We start from the raw sequence: 21,395 nt of genomic DNA, 5'->3' as shown, positions 1-21,395 counted from the left end.
TTTTTTTTTTTGTAATTTGACCAGCCCAGGATGGGTGCCATCAACCTATTTCTGTTACTAGACATCTAATTGTATCGTCTCCATCCTACCTCCCTGTGTAATTCCTGCTACCGGCCGCTAGGGGGAGCTCCGGTATAACTGCTTGTTCCTCCCTGGAGCTTCTGCCTGAGAATGTCGGGGCTGAGAGCTCCTGGCTATCGGGGATGTAGAGAGAGACGACGCACGTCTGCCTCCGATGCTGTCGCTGCCCGTCTGCGAGCGCGAGAAGGCTGAGTGCCTGGGTGACGTCATAGAAGCTATTGTGACGCGGGTGTGCAGGTGGACCGCTCGAGACCGCTGAGGATGGCACCTGCAGTGACACGTGACCACGCCCCTCTACTATTGCTGAGTCATGCTAGTGGATTGGTGAGGCATTATGTACAGTAGGGAAAGGTGAGGGAGCGCGTGTGCTGCGCTGTATATACTGCTGGACATGCATCATGCAGTTATGTACTCAGTGAGGTGCATATGACTATCCACACTCAAGCTTGAGACACACATCCAATTTTGATTGGCCAATCTTATCACTGCCATGTCGTATGAGAGGCTTACTTGCACAAGCTGGTCTCAGTATTTATAGTCTCTTACTTTACATTGAGGTGGTAAAAGTCTAGCAATTGGCCAATCAATGTTGGATGTGTGTATGCACCCTAAGTTACTTTCCCTCTATCTGCATTCTGCAATGCTGGGGTTATGTGATATACTCATGGCCCGGCTGTCTAGAGTACTCTGGCCCGCCCCTTAGAATGTGGCTGCTCCTCCCCTTCTTAGTGCTGTCAGACTGGGCAGCTCCGCCCCCTGATCTCCCAGCAATACAGCAGAAGCTGTCACCTTGTTAGCCACAGCTTGGCACTGACACACTGGCCTGCCCTTTAATATGTCGCTGCTCCTCCCCTCCTCAATGCTGCTGGTGCACCCAGAGAAGCATATAGTAACATGTCATGCATACTGTGATCTTCTGGGCTGTGTCTATAACCTGAGGTTTGTGTATGGGGCGATACTGAGCGATATTATACATGAGGTCTGTGTATGGGGCGATGCTGAGCGATATTATACCTGAGGTCTGTGTATGGGGCGATGCTGAGCGATATTATACCTGAGGTCTGTGTATGGGGCGATGCTGAGCGATATTATACCTGAGGTCTGTGTATGGGGCGATGCTGAGCGATATTATACCTGAGGTCTGTGTATGGGGCGATGCTGAGCGATATTATACCTGAGGTCTGTGTATGGGGCGATGCTGAGTGATATTATACCTGAGGTCTGTGTATGGGGCCATGCTGAGCGATATTATACCTGAGGTCTGTGTATGGGGCAATGCTGAGCGATATTATACCTGAGGTCTGTGCAGGGATGCTCGGATGTGCCTCATCCACGAATTCGGAAATCCGCGTGGTTGCAAAAAAAAAATCCGCATTCGGCCCCGCCGCATGCGGATTTTCGCCCGCGTCCACGCAACCACGCGGATTTTTTCCCGTGAATGGCGTAATCACGCACGGATTCACGCCCGGAGGCGGATTTTCTTTTAACGTTAATAACAAAGCCCCCATACATGCTACAGTCCCCCAAATAGCATGAATTATCGAGGTGATAAGGGGCAACATAACTTCAACATAAAAAATTCCCCAAAAATTTTTTTTTCTAGAGAAAATGGATGTTAAAGTGAAATCAACACTTTAAATGGGGCTATTAATTTGTAATAAGTGGTTTTAAAAAGGGATATACGCGTTAAGCAGTCAAAGAGGTGAAGGCGAGTTCCAATGGCACTTGGCGGAGAAGGTACCGCTGGAGGAGGATGAGTGGCTGACGGCAAAAAGGCTCCAGAGAGGTTTTTGTAATTTCTTTTTTGTTTTTTTTTGCAGCAATTAGCAATGACATCGCAGCAGAGTTGTCAGAGGACACGGGCAGTGTGAACGCAGAGTGCAGTGGTGGTAGCGACTGAGTCAGGAGAAGGACTATGCGGGCGGTCAGTTCAGCAGCACAGAAGGACCACGGCAACATACTGGTGGTAGTAGTAGCAGCACAGCGTCATAGTGCTGGCCAAAAAATTAAATGCACCCGGCGACCCGGGTAGTGTGAACGCAGAGTGTAGTAGCAACTGAGTCAGGAGGACAAAGCGGGCGGTCAGTTCAGCAGCAGCAGCACAGTAGTAGTAGCACAGCGTCATAGTGCTGGCCAAAAAATTAAATGCACCCGGCGACCCGGGCAGTGTGAACGCAGAGTGTAGTAGCGACTGAGTCAGGAGGACAAAGCGGGCGGTCAGTTCAGCAGCAGCAGCACAGTAGTAGTAGCACAGCGTCATAGTGCTGGCCAAAAAATTAAATGCACCCGGCGACCCGGGCAGTGTGAACGCAGAGTGTAGTAGCGACTGAGTCAGGAGGACAAAGCGGGCGGTCAGTTCAGCAGCAGCAGCACAGTAGTAGTAGCACAGCGTCATAGTGCTGGCCAAAAAATTAAATGCACCCGGCGACCCGGGCAGTGTGAACGCAGAGTGTAGTAGCGACTGAGTCAGGAGGACAAAGCGGGCGTTCAGTTCAGCAGCAGCAGCACAGTAGTAGTAGCACAGCGTCATAGTGCTGGCCAAAAAATTAAATGCACCCGGCGACCCGGGCAGTGTGAACGCAGAGTGTAGTAGCGACTGAGTCAGGAGGACAAAGCGGGCGGTCAGTTCAGCAGCAGCAGCACAGTAGTAGTAGCACAGCGTCATAGTACTGGCCAAAAAATTAAATGCACCCGGCGACCCGGGCAGTGTGAACGCAGAGTGTAGTAGCGACTGAGTCAGGAGGACAAAGCGGGCGGTCAGTTCAGCAGCAGCAGCACAGTAGTAGTAGCACAGCGTCATAGTGCTGGCCAAAAAATTAAATGCACCCGGCGACCCGGGCAGTGTGAACGCAGAGTGTAGTAGCGACTGAGTCAGGAGGACAAAGCGGGCGGTCAGTTCAGCAGCAGCAGCACAGTAGTAGTAGCACAGCGTCATAGTGCTGGCCAAAAAATTAAATGCACCCGGCGACCCGGGCAGTGTGAATGCAGAGTGTAGTAGCGACTGAGTCAGGAGGACAAAGCGGGCGGTCAGTTCAGCAGCTCAGAAGGAGGACCATGGCAACTTACTGGTAGTAGTACCATAACACCAAAAAATTAACCAAGGTAGGCACTAGGCAGGTAGTAAATGTCTTTATAAAGGCAGGCATAGTTAACAACAGCACGTGCAGCAGCCACTTCATGTCCCCCTGTGTCCGACAATAGGGGCCAGGAACTCACCTTCCACCCAAGCCTGGTTGATTTTCAGGAAGGTGAGTTTGTCCACAGAGGCGTGGGAGAGCCGAGAGTGCTTCTCTGTGACCACGCCACCGGCCGCACTAAAGCATCTCTCTGAGAGGACACTGGAAGGAGGGCAGGATAGGAGTTCCAGGGCGTACTGGGAAAGCTCGCTCCAGATGTCCAGTCTCTTGACCCAGTACTCCAAGGGGTCCACGGGGCTGTCGGTGTCATTGAGCCCGCTGGATGACCCCATATAGTCAGACACCATGGTGGTCAGTCGTTGCTTGTGCTGGTTGGTGGTGGATGCTGTGGCGGGCACCTCTGTTCTGGGCTGCTGCACTGCATACAGGCTCTTGCTTAGGCTCATCAGGTCTCCGGGGCGCCAGTTGCTGCTGCTGCTGCTGGTGGTTGTTGTTGTGCTGCTAGTGGCAATGGCAGGCACCTCTTGCTGGCTTGGCAGAGCAGTTACAGTGGGGGTGGAAGGCTGGGGGAATGCTTCCAGTAGTCTGCGCACAAGGGCCTCCTTCAACTCCCTTGTGCGTTGCTCGGTGGTGGATGGCGTCATTAAGTCTCCCAGCTTCCCCTTCAGACGGGGATCAAGCATCAAGGTAATCCAGATGTCCTCCCTTGAACGCATCTGGATCACCCGGGGGTCCCTGCGAAGGCAGCGCAACATGTGCACAGCCATGGGAAACAAGTGGGCCCTGCCAGCAAGATCTTCCTCGTCCTCGCCATTGTCCCATAACGCATGCCTGTCCTCTTCCTGTGCCATGTCGTTGTCCTCCTCAAACCGCCATCCACGTACAACGCCTGCTGCACTCTGCTCCTCCTCCTCATTCAGGTTAGGGACCTCCAACTCTTCCACTACCTGCTGTGAGCCCTCCTCTGAGCTGGACTGTGCTGCCATCTGCTCCTGTTCTTCCAACTGCCTCAGGGCTTCATCCCCACGCTCAATTAAATTGTCCATTGCCTGCTCCAGTAGACAAACCAAGGGCACCCACTGGCACACAGAGGCCCGCTCCTCACTGACCATCTTGGTTGCCTCCAGGAAGGGACTCAGCACCAGGCATACTTGCTGCATCAGTGTCCACTGAGTGGCAGTAATCATGGGGACTTGCTGGTTGCTGGGGACACTTGGGTCTAGCATGTAGGCCCTAAGAGCCAGCCTGTGCTGACACAGCCGCTCCAACATGGCCAGAGTCGAATTCCAGCGAACTGGCATGTCGATGATCAGCCGGTGTTGTGGCCTTCCATACTGCTGCTGTAAGGTGGACAAGAGTGCAGAGGCAGTGGCTGACAGGCGGAAAAAGCGTACCACCGCCCGGGCATCCTGCAGCAGCTCGCTCATCCCCTGGTAGGTGCGCAAGAAGCGCTGCACCACAAGATTGAGCACGTGGGCCAAGCAGGGGATGTGCTGGAGGTTTCCCTGCTGCACTGCTGCCACCAGGTTGGCCCCGTTATCGGCTGCCACATACCCCACTTCCAGGCCTCTGGGGGTCAGCCACCTCCGCTCCTGCTTCCTGAGGGCGGCCAGGACGTTGGTGGCCGTAAGCCTCTCCTTCCCCAGGGTCACCAATGTTAAAAGGGCTTGGCAGTGCCGAGGCTTGGCGCTGCTGCTGCCGAGGCGGGCTTGCTTTCCGGGTGCTGAGGGAGTGTCGTGACAGGACCCTTCTGCATCCCCCCTGATCCCGCGTGGTGGCACCACTAGCTGGGCTGATGCGCTCTTGTCCTCCCTCCCTTCCATCAGTGTCATCCAGTGGGCCGTAAAGGACAGGTAGCGACCTGTCCCAAATCTGCTACTCCACGAGTCCATGGTCACGTGGACCCGCTTGCCCACAGAGTAGTCCAGGGAACGGGCCACGTTTTCCACCGCAAACTTGTGGAGTGCTGGGATCGCGCTCCTGCTTAAATAGTGGCGACTGGGGACTTGCCACTCGGGGATGCCAAATTGGAGCAGCGTCCGCATGGCGCTCCCCTCCTGCACCAGGGAGTAGGGAAGCAGCTGTGATGCCATGGCCCGGGCCAGCAAGCCATTTAGTTTGCGGATCCGCCTGTGGCTTGGAGGCAGAGGCTTGGTCAGACCCTGAAAGGTGTCGCTCAGCAGGGTATGACGACGCTGGGATGCAGGGGAGACAGAGGAGAGAGACGAACACTGGCTGCCAGCCTCAATGTCTGTGTCCTGAGCAGCCGAGGTGGAAGAGCGCTTGCGTGCTACTACTGCTGCTGCTGTGGGGGATTCACGACCCTGAGGGAGGGAGGATGCTGCTGCGCTGGTGGGCCTTCTGCTCTCAGGAACCCCTGCCAGCAGTGCCTGCTTCCTCTTAAAGTCCGCATACTCGCGGCAGTGGCGGCTTCTCAGGTGGCCCTGGAGGGATGAGGTACCCATCTTGCTCAGACTTTTCCCACGGCTCAATCTTTTGCTGCATAACCTGCACACCGCATACCTTTTGTCATCAGTACATTCCTCAAAGCAATCCCACACTGGTGACTTTAATTTACTGCGGCCCCCACTAGCAGAGGGTGCAGCGGAGCAATGTGTGGTAGTAGTTGCCGTGGGTTGCATGGTGGTGGTGCCGGCTGAAGCAGTGTCCTGTCTACTTCCTCCACGCCCACTGCTGCCGATGCCCCTGCCCCTGCCTGACATATGGCGATATCCTTGCCTAGGCCGAGGTGACTCGTCATCCTGCTCTGACCATTCTTCCACGGACTCAGCAGGCTGCACATAGTTAGGGTCCACAACGTCGTCATCATCATCAGCAGCATCATCATAATCCAGCTCTTCCTCTGACTCCCTCGCCTCCTCTTCTGTCCCTACATCCCCAGACACAGACCCCTCTTCTTCATCACCAGAACTCAACAACGCTTGTGATTGTGGCCCGATCTCAATCTCTGCCAGATCAGTCCCCAGTAAGTCCTGAGCTTCTTGCATCAGCAGGTTCCCAGATGCCGGACTGAGGGACAGAACGCTGTCATCCTGGGAGGGCTGCTGACCAGTGGGTGCTGGGGTGGATGTCACAACAAGCATGGGATGTTGGCTGCTGCTGCTACTGCTTGGAGTGGTGCTCACAGTAGAGGTCTGGGAGGAAGTCATGATGTCCATGAGTACGTCAGGTTCCATTTGCTCAACCACCACACGGGGACCAGAAACTTTAAAATATTTGGACAATGGCGTCCGCTGACTCGGCCCAGGCTTTTCTGCCCCCCTTTCTGCTGCATCACGACCACGTACAGCTGGGCGTACTCTCCCTGGACGTGGAGCAGTCCCAGAAGTGGCTGAGGCAATTGAACTCCCTTTCCTCTCACCCCGCGAAACCCTGCCAGACATGTTGCTAGTAATGAATCACTGGATGCAGTGGGCACAGTACAAGGTCACTGAAGGATGCAGTGGGCACAGTACAAGGTCACTGAAGGATGCAGTGGCCACAGTACAAGGTCACTGAAGGATGCAGTGGGCACTGGATATACAACTAGGCCACTGAAGGATGCAGTGGCCACAGTACAAGGTCACTTAAGGATGCAGTGGGCACAGCAGTGGGCACTGGATATACAACTAGGTCACTGAAGGATGCAGTGGGCACAGTACAAGGTCACTGAAGGATGCAGTGGGCACAGTACAAGGTCACTGAAGGATGCAGTGGCCACAGTACAAGGTCACTGAAGGATGCAGTGGGCACAGCAGTGGGCACTGGATATACAACTAGGTCACTGAAGGATGCAGTGGGCACAGTACAAGGTCACTGAAGGATGCAGTGGGCACAGTACAAGGTCACTGAAGGATGCAGTGGGCACAGTACAAGGTCACTGAAGGATGCAGTGGGCACAGCAGTGGGCACTGGATATACAACTAGGTCACTGAAGGATGCAGTGGCCACAGTACAAGGTCACTGAAGGATGCAGTGGGCACAGCAGTGGGCACTGGATATACAACTAGGTCACTGAAGGATGCAGTGGGCACAGTACAAGGTCACTGAAGGATGCAGTGGCCACAGTACAAGGTCACTGAAGGATGCAGTGGGCACAGCAGTGGGCACTGGATATACAACTAGGTCACTGAAGGATGCAGTGGGCACAGTACAAGGTCACTGAAGGATGCAGTGGGCACTGGATATACAACTAGGTCACTGAAGGATGCAGTGGGCACAGTACAAGGTCACTGAAGGATGCAGTGGGCACAGTACAAGGTCACTGAAGGATGCAGTGGGCACAGTACAAGGTCACTGAAGGATGCAGTGGGCACAGCAGTGGGCACTGGATATACAACTAGGTCACTGAAGGATGCAGTGGCCACAGTACAAGGTCACTGAAGGATGCAGTGGGCACAGCAGTGGGCACTGGATATACAACTAGGTCACTGAAGGATGCAGTGGGCACAGTACAAGGTCACTGAAGGATGCAGTGGCCACAGTACAAGGTCACTGAAGGATGCAGTGGGCACAGCAGTGGGCACTGGATATACAACTAGGTCACTGAAGGATGCAGTGGGCACAGTACAAGGTCACTGAAAGATGCAGTGGGCACAGTACAAGGTCACTGAAGGATGCAGTGGGGACAGTACAAGGTCACTGAAGGATGCAGTGGGCACAGCAGTGGGCACTGGATATACAACTAGGTCACTGAAGGATGCAGTGGCCACAGTACAAGGTCACTGAAGGATGCAGTGGGCACAGCAGTGGCCACTGGATATACAACTAGGTCACTGAAGGATGCAGTGGCCACAGTAAAAGGTCACTGAAGGATGCAGTGGGCACAGCAGTGGGCACTGGATATACAACTAGGTCACTGAAGGATGCAGTGGGCACACAAGGATGTCACACTGTGTAATGAGATGCTCATATGCCAGCGAGCGAGCAGTGGGCACTGGGCACGGCACAAGGTCACTGACAGAATGAATGAACAGCGCTGGCAGAGAGTGGCGGCGCCGGCGGTGTGACTGGCTGCCTGCAAATAGTACAAGTGTATAACTGTCACTGGAATATACAAGTGAACACTGCAGCTACACTAACCTGCCTGCCTGCACTCTACACACAGATAATCCCCACTCCCACTACACTGCAGCACTGAACCTGCCTGCACAGCACTACACACAGTTAAATAATCACTAGACTCCCACACTCCCACTACACTACACTGACTACAACTAACTACAGCAATCACTCACTGACTAGCTAACTGTGTACAGTATAAGAGCAGTGTTAGCAAAAAAAACGCTTTGTTTTTAACACAATAAATGCACTTGCTCAAACAACAATGGCCTGGAGATAATCCTCTCAGCACCACAGTCTAACAAGGACAGAGCTTTTCCATCATGGCCGCCGCTTTATATTTAGGAGGGGAGGGCATAGCTCCCCTCCTGTGATTGGTTGCTAGGGCCTGGCTGGGGCACTCTATTAGGCCTGCAATGTGTCACTTCCGCATAGTTTGACGCATTTCCGCAGACCACGACTTCAGCACCGGGTTTCACGAGCGTGAATGCGGATTTCTGTCCGCATTCACGCGAAGCCGAAGTAGATTTTCGTGGTTGAAAATCTATTCACGGATTTTCGTGTCCGAGGCGGAATGCGTCAAAATGGTCGTGAATCCACGCGTAAGCGTGATCACGACCTGGCGGTGAGCACCACTGGGTCTGTGTATGGGGCCATGCTGAGCGATATTATACCTGAGGTCTGTGTATGAGGCCATGCTGAGCGATATTATACCTGAGGTCTGTGTATGGGGCGATGCTGAGCGATATTATACCTGAGGTCTGTGTATGGGGCGATGCTGAGCAATATTATACCTGAGGTCTGTGTATGGGGCGATGCTGAGCGATATTATACCTGAGGTCTGTGTATGGGGCCATGCTGAGCGATATTATACCTGAGGTCTGTGTATGGGGCCATGCTGATCGATATTATACCTGAGGTCTGTGTATGGGGCGATGCTGAGCGATATTATACCTGAGGTCTGTGTATGGGGCGATGCTGAGCGATATTATACCTGAGGTCTGTGTATGGGGCGATGCTGAGCGATATTATACCTGAGGTCTGTGTATGGGGTGATGCTGAGCGATATTATACTCGAGGTCTGAGTATGGGGCCATGCTGAGCGATATTATACCTGAGGTCTGTGTATGGGGCGATGCTGAGCGATAATATACCTGAGGTCTGTGTATGGGGCGATGCTGAGCGATATTATACCTGAGGTCTGTGTATGGGGCGATGCTGAGCGATATTATACCTGAGGTCTGTGTATGGGGCGATGCTGAGCGATATTATACCTGAGGTCTGTGTATGGGGCGATGCTGAGCGATATTATACCTGAGGTCTGTGTATGGGGCGATGCTGAGCGATATTATACCTGAGGTCTGTGTATGGGGCCATGCTGAGCGATATTATACCTGAGGTCTGTGTATGGGGCCATACTGATCGATATTATACCTGAGGTCTGTGTATGGGGCGATGCTGAGCGATATTATACCTGAGGTCTGTGTATGGGGCGATGCTGAGCGATATTATACCTGAGGTCTGTGTATGGGGCGATGCTGAGCGATATTATACCTGAGGTCTGTGTATGGGGCGATGCTGAGCGATATTATACCTGAGGTCTGTGTATGGGGCGATGCTGAGCGATATTATACCTGAGGTCTGTGTATGGGGCCATGCTGAGCGATATTATACCTGAGGTCTGTGTATGGGGCCATGCTGAGCGATATTATACCTGAGGTCTGTGTATGGGGCCATGCTGATCGATATTATACCTGAGGTCTGTGTATGGGGCGATGCTGAGCGATATTATACCTGAGGTCTGTGTATGGGGCGATGCTGAGCGATATTATACCTGAGGTCTGTGTATGGGGCCATGCTGAGCGATATTATACCTGAGGTCTGTGTATGGGGCCATGCTGAGCGATATTATACCTGAGGTCTGTGTATGGGGCGATGCTGAGCGATATTATACCTGAGGTCTGTGTATGGGGCGATGCTGAGCGATATTATACCTGAGGTCTGTGTATGGGGCGATGCTGAGCGATATTATACCTGAGGTCTGTGTATGGGGCCATGCTGAGCGATATTATACCTGAGGTCTGTGTATGGGGCCATGCTGATCGATATTATACCTGAGGTCTGTGTATGGGGCGATGCTGAGCGATATTATACCTGAGGTCTGTGTATGGGGCGATGCTGAGCGATATTATACCTGAGGTCTGTGTATGGGGCCATGCTGAGCGATATTATACCTGAGGTCCGTGTATGGGGCTATGCTGAGCGATATTATACCTGAGGTCTGTGTGTGGGGCGATGCTGAGCGATATTTTACCTGAGGTCTGTGTATGGGGTGATGCTGAGCGATATTATACTTGAGGTCTGAGTATGGGGCGATGCTGAGCGATATTATACCTGAGGTCTGTGTATGAGGCCATGCTGAGCGATATTATACCTGAGGTCTGTGTATGGGGTGATGCTGAGCGATATTATACCTGAGGTCTGTGTATGGGGTGATGCTGAGCGATATTATACCTGAGGTCTGTGTATGAGGCCATGCTGAGTGATATTATACCTGAGGTCTGTGTATGGGGCAATGCTGAGCGATATTATACCTGAGGTCTGTGTATGGGGCGATGCTGAGCAATATACCTGAGGTCTGTGTATGGGGTGATGCTGAGCGATATTATACCTGAGGTCTGTGTATGGGGCGATGCTGAGCGATATACCTGAGGTCTGTGTATGGGGCGATGCTGAGCGATATTATGGTGCCGTTTGGGAAGGGGAGGTGGAGAGTTTAGCTGGCAGTGTGTAGGGCTGGATCATATTTCACAAGGTGGCTGCTATGGCTTCAATACGCTCAAGCTATGTACACACATGCGAGAATTGTCACCCATAAGAGATCGAGAAACGATCCCTCGGGCAATAATTCAGGGAATGATGTTGTACAGACACGCCCCTAGCCTTGAGGCCAGCAATGTGCTCTGTTGCTATGTAGGAGGGCAGAGGGACGACAATCGGCGTATGTCGGAGGTGCTTTAATTAGTGGGGGGGGGGGGGGGGGGGGGGCTGGTAAAAAGCATTATGAATAGTTGTGCTCAGGCATCGGGGATCGTTAAAGATCCTACAGGACGGATCTTTAATGTTGCCCGAGCAATAGCGATCTGCAGCCCCTGTACACACATAATGATCGTCAGTTGAAACTGAAACAGCGGATAACGACAGACGCATGTGTGTGCGTAGCTTTAGGGTGCATATACACATGCAGTTTTGATTGGACAATAATTGGCAATTTTTTCCACCTCTATGTAGTGTGAGGGCCAATAGAATGCATAATATGAGCAGACTGTGTAGGTAAAACCTCATACTGCACGGAAGTAGTAAAATTGGCCGATCCGAAGTGAAGCAGGCATGTACAGGGAGCAGTCCTCATACTCACTGTCCCCCCACCCCCATTCACCTCTATCCCCCTCTGTTCTCTCCTAAATGCCAGCAGAAGCTGCTTCAGGGTTGGCAGGCACTAGGCCCGGCGTGTGCGCGTCATTGACTCGTTGTGCGCAATGATGTGTGCTGCCGGGCCTAACGCTTGTGCACTGCTGCTGACCCGGAAGCAGCTTTTGCTTGCTTCTAGGAGAGAGCAGAGGGGGATGGAAGTGAATGTGGAGGGAGGGGGGGACAGTGGGCATGAGGACTACTCCCTGTACCTGCCTGCTTCAATTCTGATTGGCCAATTTTACTACTTTCATGCAGTATGAGGTTTGAGGCTTAAGTGCCTCTTGAAAGCGGATCAGAGATGAAAAACTAACTATAACAAGTAACTTGTCTATATATCTTATCTAAAGTTTAGATAGTTCACACAGCATATCTAGCTGCAAACAGCTTCAAAAGTTTATGATTATTTATTCCTATGATACAATGAGGGCAGCCATGTTCTGTTTGTCACATTGTCACAGGCTGAGGGCTGGAGATGCTATCAGTCTATAGCGGCGCTCAGTAAGTAACGTCGGCACCGTCAGAAGATGGAGCCGAAGTTGTTGCTTAAAAAACACAATAATTCGGCCTCCAGCAATCGCTGGAAGCCAAATTATTTCATTCCCCCACTATCCATGGTGACCTGGAGGGGGAATAGTAATTAAAATGGCCCGGACTTGTGCAGCAGCAGGATCAGCCATATACCGCTGTATCCTGCGCCCAAGTCTACCGGCGCCGATTTGAAATGTACTCTATTGAGGAGCCGCATGTGCGCAGTGGCCAGTCAGTGTGGAAGAGGATCGCTGAGGGGGACTGGAGGGCAGCTTAGTGACATCGTGGGCACAGGGCAGCTGCAGGGGGCTGCTAGAAGCCCCAGATAAATTAAACCTGCTTTGATTTCTTTTTTTTTTTTTTACGTAATACGATTCCCTTTAACTCACCTCTCCAAATTTGCATCCAGCTGCACACAAGCATATGACTGTAGGCGGAGCATAACAGACATTGGAGGTGGGGCTTATTGTGGAGTGTGGACTAGGAGGGGGCGGGGCTGTGGTTCGATTTAGAGGCAGAGATTTGCAAGGGGACATTGTGGTCAATGACCGCTGCTCAGGGTAAAGTCCCCCTCAGGATAAAGACCCTGACCATGTATATTTGCTACCAAAACGAATGATGGGAAGTTCGGATCTTTTCAATGATCCGGATGATTTGAATCGGATCATTGAAAAGATCCGGATCTTTGATCCGAATCTCGGATCATTTTACAAGGGAAGCATTCGGGGGTGAAATGACTAGCAGGACAGGAGAAGGGGAGGGGGGTGGACACACAGAGAAGGGGAGAAGATGGGCAGAGGGCAGGGAGTGGACAGAGAAGGGAGGAGGGAAGCAGAGAGCATAAATGTTTGTTAGCACACAATACCCACATGCTGCAATCATATGCTTTACATATATTTCACCTACATGTTCATCTGTATACCTTGAATGCAAATGTCGCACAGTGAAAGAAAGCATTCCTCAAAGTATTCCCAGAAGATAAGTGCAGCTGTATAGAGCCGAGTGCAGGAGGCTCATTTTGCCCAGCAAAGCCAAAAGCTTCCAATGTGATCACTGTGCAGCACTACGGAACAGACAGCCTATAATGGGCAGCACATTACAGCCAGTATGTGTGCTCTACACATATCTGGCAGTGGCACTCATGTCCCCTCTCTCTCATCTACCTGTCCCTGGCTCCTCTCCAACAGAGCGATCCATCTCTGCTCTGCTTCCAGGACCCCGCTGAGAGGGGGCGTGTCGCTCCTGGTCCCGCCCCTTTTGCGATCCGAATCACTCATTTTGATGATTCGGATGATTCGACTCACAAAATAGATTCGGATCAAAGGTCCGAATCGTTCATGATCCGGACAACACTACAAGGCAGTTTTTTTTTTTTGTAATTTGACCAGCCCAGGATGGGTGCCATAAACCTATTTCTGTTACTAGACATCTAATTGTATCGTCTCCATCCTACCTGCCTGTGTAATTCCTGCTATCGGCCGCTAGGGGGAGCTCCGGGATAACTGCTTGTTCCTCCCTGGAGCTTCTGCCTGAGAATGTCGGGGCTGAGAGCTCCTGGCTATCGGGGATGTAGAGAGAGACGACGCACGTCTGCCTCCGATGCTGTCGCTGCCCGTCTGCGAGCGCGAGAAGGCTGAGTGCCTGGGTGACGTCATAGAAGCTATTGTGACGCGTGTGCAGGTGGACCGCTCGAGACCGCTGAGGATGGCACCTGCAGTGACACGTGACCACGCCCCTCTGGTATTGCTGAGTCATGCTAGTGGATTGGTGAGGCATTATGTACAGTAGGGAAAGGTGAGGGAGCGCGTGTGCTGCGCTGTATATACTGCTGGACATGCATCATGCAGTTATGTACTCAGTGAGGTGCATATGACTATCCACACTCAAGCTTGAGACACACATCCAATTTTGATTGGCCAATCTTATCACTGCCATGTCGTATGAGAGGCTTACTTGCACAAGCTGGTCTCAGTATTTATAGTCTCTTACTTTACATTGAGGTGGTAAAAGTCTAGCAATTGGCCAATCAATGTTGGATGTGTGTATGCACCCTAAGTTACTTTCCCTCTATCTGCAATGCTGGGGTTATGTGATATACTCATGGCCCGGCTGTCTAGAGTACTCTGGCCCGCCCCTTAGAATGTGGCTGCTCCTCCCCTTCTTAGTGCTGTCAGACTGGGCAGCTCCGCCCCCTGATCTCCCAGCAATACAGCAGAAGCTGTCACCTTGTTAGCCACAGCTTGGCACTGACACACTGGCCTGCCCTTCAATATGTCGCTGCTCCTCCCCTCCTCAATGCTGCTGGTGCACCCAGAGAAGCATATAGTAACATGTCATGCATACTGTGATCTTCTGGGCTGTGTCTATAACCTGAGGTTTGTGTATGGGGCGATACTGAGCGATATTATACCTGAGGTCCGTGTATGGGGCGATGCTGAGCGATATTATACATGAGGTCTGTGTATGGGGTGATGCTGAGCGATATTATACATGAGGTCTGTGTATGGGGCGATGCTGAGTGATATTATACATGAGGTCTGTGTATGGGGCGATGCTGAGCGATATTATACCTGAGGTCTGTGTATGGGGCGATGCTGAGCGATATTATACCTGAGGTCTGTGTATGGGGCAATGCTGAGTGATATTATACCTGAGCTCTGTGTATGGGGCGATACTGAGCGATATTATACCTGAGGTCTGTGTATGGGGCGATACTGAGCGATATTATACCTGAGGTCTGTGTATGGGGCGATACTGAGCGATATTATACCTGAGGTCTGTGTATGGGGCGATGCTGAGCGATATTATACCTGAGGTCTGTGTATGGGGCGATGCTGAGTGATATTATACCTGAGGTCTGTGTATAGGGCGATACTGAGCGATATTATACCTGAGGTCTGTGTATGGGGCGATGCTGAGTGATATTATACATGAGGTCTGTGTATGGGGCCATGCTGAGCGATATTATACCTGAGGTCTGTGTATGGGGCCATGCTGAGCGATATTATACATGAGGTCTGTGTATGGGGCGATGCTGAGCGATATTATACCTGAGGTCTGTGTATGGGGCGATGCTGAGCGATATTATACCTGAGATCTGTGTATGGGGCGATGCTGAGCGATATTATACATGAGGTCTGTGTATGGGGCGATGCTGAGCGATATTATACCTGAGGTCTGTGTATGGGGCCATGCTGAGCGATATTATACCTGAGGTCTGTGTATGGGGCGATGCTGAGCGATATTATACCTGAGGTCTGTGTATGGGGCGATACTGAGCGATATTATACCTGAGGTCTGTGTATGGGGCGATGCTGAGTGATATTATACATGAGGTCTGTGTATGGGGCCATGCTGAGCGATATTATACCTGAGGTCTGTGTATGGGGCCATGCTGAGCGATATTATACCTGAGGTCTGTGTATGGGGCGATGCTGAGCGATATTATACCTGAGGTCTGTGTATGGGGCGATACTGAGCGATATTATACCTGAGCTCTGTGTATGGGGCGATGCTGAGCGATATTATACCTGAGGTCTGTGTATGGGGCGATGCTGAGCGATATACCTGAGGTCTGTGTATGGGGCCATGCTGAGCGATATACCTGAGGTCTGTGTATGGGGCGATACTGAGCGATATTATACCTGAGCTCTGTGTATGGGGCCATGCTGAGCGATATTATACCTGAGCTCTGTGTATGGGGCCATGCTGAGCGATATTATACCTGAGGTCTGTGTATGGGGCCATGCTGAGCGATATTATACCTGAGGTCTGTGTATGGGGCCATGCTGAGCGATATTATACCTGAGGTCTGTGTATCGGGCCATGCTGAGCGATATACCTGAGGTCTGTGTATGGGGCGATACTGAGCGATATTATACCTGAGCTCTGTGTATGGGGCCATGCTGAGCGATATTATACCTGAGCTCTGTGTATGGGGCCATGCTGAGCGATATTATACCTGAGGTCTGTGTATGGGGCCATGCTGAGCGATATTATACCTGAGGTCTGTGTATGGGGCCATGCTGAGCGATATTATACCTGAGGTCTGTGTATGGGGCCATGCTGAGCGATATACCTGAGGTCTGTGTATGGGGCGATGCTGAGCAATATTATGGTGCAGTTTGGGAAGAGGGGGTGGAGAGTTTAGCTGGCAGTGTGTAGGGCTGGATCCTATTCCACAAGGTAGCTGCTATGGCTTCAATACGCTGAAGTTATGTACACACATGCGAGAATTGACGCCCATAAGAGATCGAGAAACGATCCCTCGGGCAATAATTCAGGGAACGATGTTGTACAGACACGCCCCTAGCCTTGAGGCCAGCAATGTGCTCTGTTGCTATTGAGGAGGGCAGAGGGACGACAATCAGCGTATGACGGAGGGGCTCTAATTAGTGGGCGGTGCTAGTAAAAATCATTGTGAATGGATGTGCTTGGGCATCAGGGATTGTTGAAAATCCTACAGGACGGATCTTTAATGTTGCCCGAGCAATAGCGATCTGCAGCCTCTGTACACACATAATGATCGTCAGTTGAAACTGAAACAGCGGATAACGACACACGTGTGTGCGTAGCTTTAGGGTACATATACACATGCAGTTTTGATTGGACAATAATTGACCAATTTTTCCACCTCTATGTAGTGAGGGCCAATAGACTGCATACTATGAGCAGATTGTGTAGGTAAAACCTCATACTGCACAGAAGTAGTAAAATTGGTCGATCAGAATTGAAGCAGGCATGTACAGGGAGCAGTCCTCATGCCCATTGTCGTTCCCCCCCCCCCCCCCTATTCACCTCTATCTCCCTCTGTTCTCTCCTAAATGCCAGCAGAAGCTGCTTCAGGGTTGGCAGGCACTAGACCCGGCGGTGCGTGTCATTGACTCGTTGTGCGCAATGATGTGTGCTGCCGGGCCTAACGCTTGCGCACTGCTGCTGACCCAGAAGCAGGAGGCTTCTAGGAAAGCGCAGAGGGGGTAGAAGTGAATGTGGAGGTGGGGGGGGGGGCAGGGGGCATGAGGACTACTCCCTGTACATGCCTGCTTAATTCTGATTGGCCAATTTTACTACTTCCATGCAGTATGAGGTTTGAGGCTTAAAGTGAACCTTAAAGGGAAGGTTCAGGGAGGGTATTGAAAAAATAAAAATCAATTTCCACTTACCTGGGGCTTCCTCCAGCCCGTGGCAGGCAGGAGGTGCCCTCGCCGCCGCTCCTGCGCAGTACAGCCCGGAGGACGTCCGATGATGTCGGCGCGCCCGCGTGGGACGCAGAAGTGCCGGGCCTTGGAGCGCAGAAGAGCCCGACCTGGCAGCCGGCCTGGCCAGGTCGGGTCGGCCACCGGAGACCACCGGGAGCCTGCGGAGCGGCGGCGAGGGCACCTCCTGCCTGCCACGGGCTGGAGGAAGCCCCATGTAAGTGGAAATTGATTTTTATTTTTTCAATACCCTCCCTGAACCTTACCTTTAAGCCAGAAAAAAAAGAATTTTACTCACCTGGGGCTTCTACCAGCCCCCTGCAGCCACTCACTAATCCTCTTGTCCCCCGCTGCCAGCTAGTTTTGTTTTTTGCCGACAGGCCCGTCAGGACTGGCCACGCGTATCTTTTTCCGCATTCCCGACTGTAAGTAGCGCTATTGCGGACCGCAATGCGTACAAAAAGACGCGTTGCCGCATATCTATGCGTTCATAATGCGACAACGCATATCTTTGCCTGTCGGCAAAAACAAAACTAGATGGCAGCGGGGGACCAGAGGATTAGTGAGTGGCTGCGAGGGCACAGGACTACTGCAGGGGGCTGGTAGAAGCCTCAGGTGAGTAAAACTCATTTTTTTTTCCTGGCTTAAGGTTCACTTTAAGTGCCTCTTTAAAGCGGATCCGAGACGAAAAACTAACTATAACAAGTAGACAGTATTTACAGTTGTTGCGCTTTTCTTCGATTAAAAGTTGTCTGCAAGAAAAAAGTTGTGGGTTTGCTCCACTCCCACCGATATCTGACCAATTAGAATTATATATACTTTTCTGCGCCTGATGAGAACATATAAATTCCAGATAAAATTATAAAATTGTAAAAGGTTTTATTGCAAAAGGAGGAAACACCATTTGTTGATTTTTCAATTAACAAATTACAGTACACACTTCACACACTCCGTGTCAGACATCCATACACCCGATTCTGACCGCCAATCTGCACAAAAGCCAGATAAGTTCTTTTGGGAAAAAAAGGACAGAAATCAATTGCTTTTAATATATTTTATATGAATTGTGGAATTTATACAAATACAAACACTGCAGCGCCATTTCCAAACGGACTTCCGTGAGTGCAGCGTTACTTCACCGGATCTTTATTGCTGTCTGCTCATATACGGGCGGCTGATGATTGCTAGGGGGGCTATCGGTAGAGCTGGCTTTTGTGCAGATTGGCGGTCAGAATCGGGTGTATGGATGTCTGACACGGAGTGTGTAAAGTGTGTACTGTAATTTGTTAATTGAAAAATTAACAAATGGTGTTTCCTCCTTTTGCAATAAAACCTTTTACAATTTTATAATTTTATCTGGAATTTATATGTTCTCATCAGGCGCAGAAAAGTATATATAATTCTAACTATAACAAGTAACTTGTCTATATATCTTATCTAAAGTTTACACAGCATATCTAGCTGCAAACAACTTCAAACGTTTATGATTATTACTTTTTTTGAATATAATGATTTTTATAAACATGAAAAACAGTTGGAAGGGAATATACAAGGTATTTGACAGTAAACTATGATGGGTAATTATAAAATATAAGGTCAGAGTGCTACCAGACTCATTTAACAAAAAAGAACCACTTATCACAAGAAGCTGTATTGCAATAACCCTTGACCATGTGGTCCCTCACTTTAAGCGTAAAAGTAGTAAATTGGAGAGAGTTTGGTGAGCAATGGTCACAAGTAAAGATAATTAAATTATACAGTATGTAGTAAAGGTTGATGATTATTTATTCCTGTGATACAATGAGGGCAGCCATGTGCTGTTTGTCACATTGTCACAGGCTAAGGGCTGGAGATGCTATCAGCTTGCCTGTGTGTAAATTTAGTCCCCTCTCCTCCTCCATCCTCCCCTCTGCCTCTGAAATCAATGGCTAGTAACCTCCTTCTGCCCAGACTGTGCCAAGGCACAAAAGGAGCTGTGGGCGAGGCTTGTTTAGTTTATAGGGAATTAGAGTATTAAAACAAAACAAAAAAAGTATTTGGCTTGAGGAATGCCCTATAAACTATATGAAAGGAACACAATTATGCAACGAGTAAAAGTTTGTCTCAGATCCACTTTAAGTTTTGGGTAGGTTGGAAAATGAGAAGCGCCTTTAAAGACCATTGATGTGACAGAAAATGAGAGAATGTATCTAGGATCCCGCAACTGAAAATTTCAAATGCAAATAAACTTTTTTTATTGTCGATTGTGTCCTCACTTTTATTTAGTGACTTAAGTTCCAGATAGACATCTGCTGATGGTTGTGTAGCCTTAGGACTTGTTTCCATTGAAGGGCACAGCCTTGTGGCTGCGCGTCACTCCTGGCGGATGAGCGGGGCTTGCGACGGGCTAAAGCACCCCGAAATGCAGCAAACCATGAGCGATTTAGCGCTGAATCACCGTGCATGAATGGTAATGGCAAACAGTGCAGTCTATGCACTGTCTGCTGTCCCTGCGATTGCATTTCCATAAGTGTGCATGAAAGCGCACTATATGGAAACGAGCCCTTATTTTGTATTTAGTGCCAGTAGAGAGGGTTAGCATACAGCTGACTTCCATGCATCCAGATTTGCTTGCTAATGGAGTCCCTTTCTTCTGTATCAATACAAATGTCTCTAAATATCTGTTTTTGCCTAGAAAAAGTGTGATCACCTGACCAGCCTCCTCTTCTTCCCCCTACCCTAGACCACTCCGCAATGTTCATCCCACTGGCATTCTGGGACATACAAATCTGCCATGGCACTCTATGGGGCTCTACATCATTACCTTTGGATGCAGCCCCTGGCTCACCAGAAACAAGATACACTGAGGACAACATTGTCTCTGAGAAAAAAGTTATGAAAGACCATCTCTGAGTAAAACAAAGCAGAAAAAAATGAATACCTTAAGGCCCCCGTTTCCATTAGGGGTTTTTGTGCCTGACTTCACATGCACAAATCTAAATTCTGAATTGCAGCCTATTGAAATCAATGGGCTGCTTCCCAATTTGTGTGCATGAAAAAAAAAAACAGAAGCACTGCTTTTCTTCTTTCTCTGCCTGAAAGAGATAATATTGTACTATGCAACTAAAGGTGCCCATACATTAGGCGACTTTGGCGGCCGATTGACCAACCAATCTGATTATTATTATCATTAGTACATGGAAGAAAATACAAGTACAATGCTAGAAAATTTGCCACTGCTGAGCAATTGCCCTTTGAAAAGATGTGAGATTTTGGAAAGTGAAATAGGGAGTCAATGAAAGCCTATGGGGGATTTTACCAATTTTGGAGCCCTGTAACTCTGGTTTGCAGAGATGTAGGGACCCCATCTTTGGAATCCAAGTCTAACAATATGTCTTCTACCTGCATGAGACATTTCGTGAAATTCAGACGTTGCTAACGGCCATGGCTGAGATTTATGTACGTCAGCATCACTACCATTTAAATTGCCCAACTAAACAGGTTTTTGTGACCCTAGGCTATTACCTCTTCGGCCTAGGACTGCATTGAACGCGACCCACGCATTGTGCGCATTCTGGACAATGCCAATTACTGGGTTTATACCCTTCTGGATCCACGGTACAAACACAATGTTCCAAAACTGCTTGAAGAAAGAGTCAGACAGGTCAAAATGGAAGAATACCAGCAGGCCCTTGTGGAGACTTTAGAGAGGAGATTGACATCCTCCCCCTCCTCTAGCCAGTTGTACGCCGACAGACTGACTTCCGCAAACCCAGGATGACCAGGAGGGCAGCAAACAACACAAGCCGCAGCTAGTGCCCAAAAGGGAATGGTATCGGCAGTGTCCTTGGAGTGGGAAAATTTTCTGACACCCATGCAGCAGCACACAGAACAGCAAGCGTGCAGATCCACCTCCAACACCGATCGCCTGGAGAAAATG

The sequence above is a fragment of the Hyperolius riggenbachi genome, chromosome 7 (genome assembly GCF_040937935.1).
Source record: "Hyperolius riggenbachi isolate aHypRig1 chromosome 7, aHypRig1.pri, whole genome shotgun sequence".
Taxonomy (NCBI): domain Eukaryota; kingdom Metazoa; phylum Chordata; class Amphibia; order Anura; family Hyperoliidae; genus Hyperolius; species Hyperolius riggenbachi.
This window is presented reverse-complemented; position numbering follows the sequence as displayed.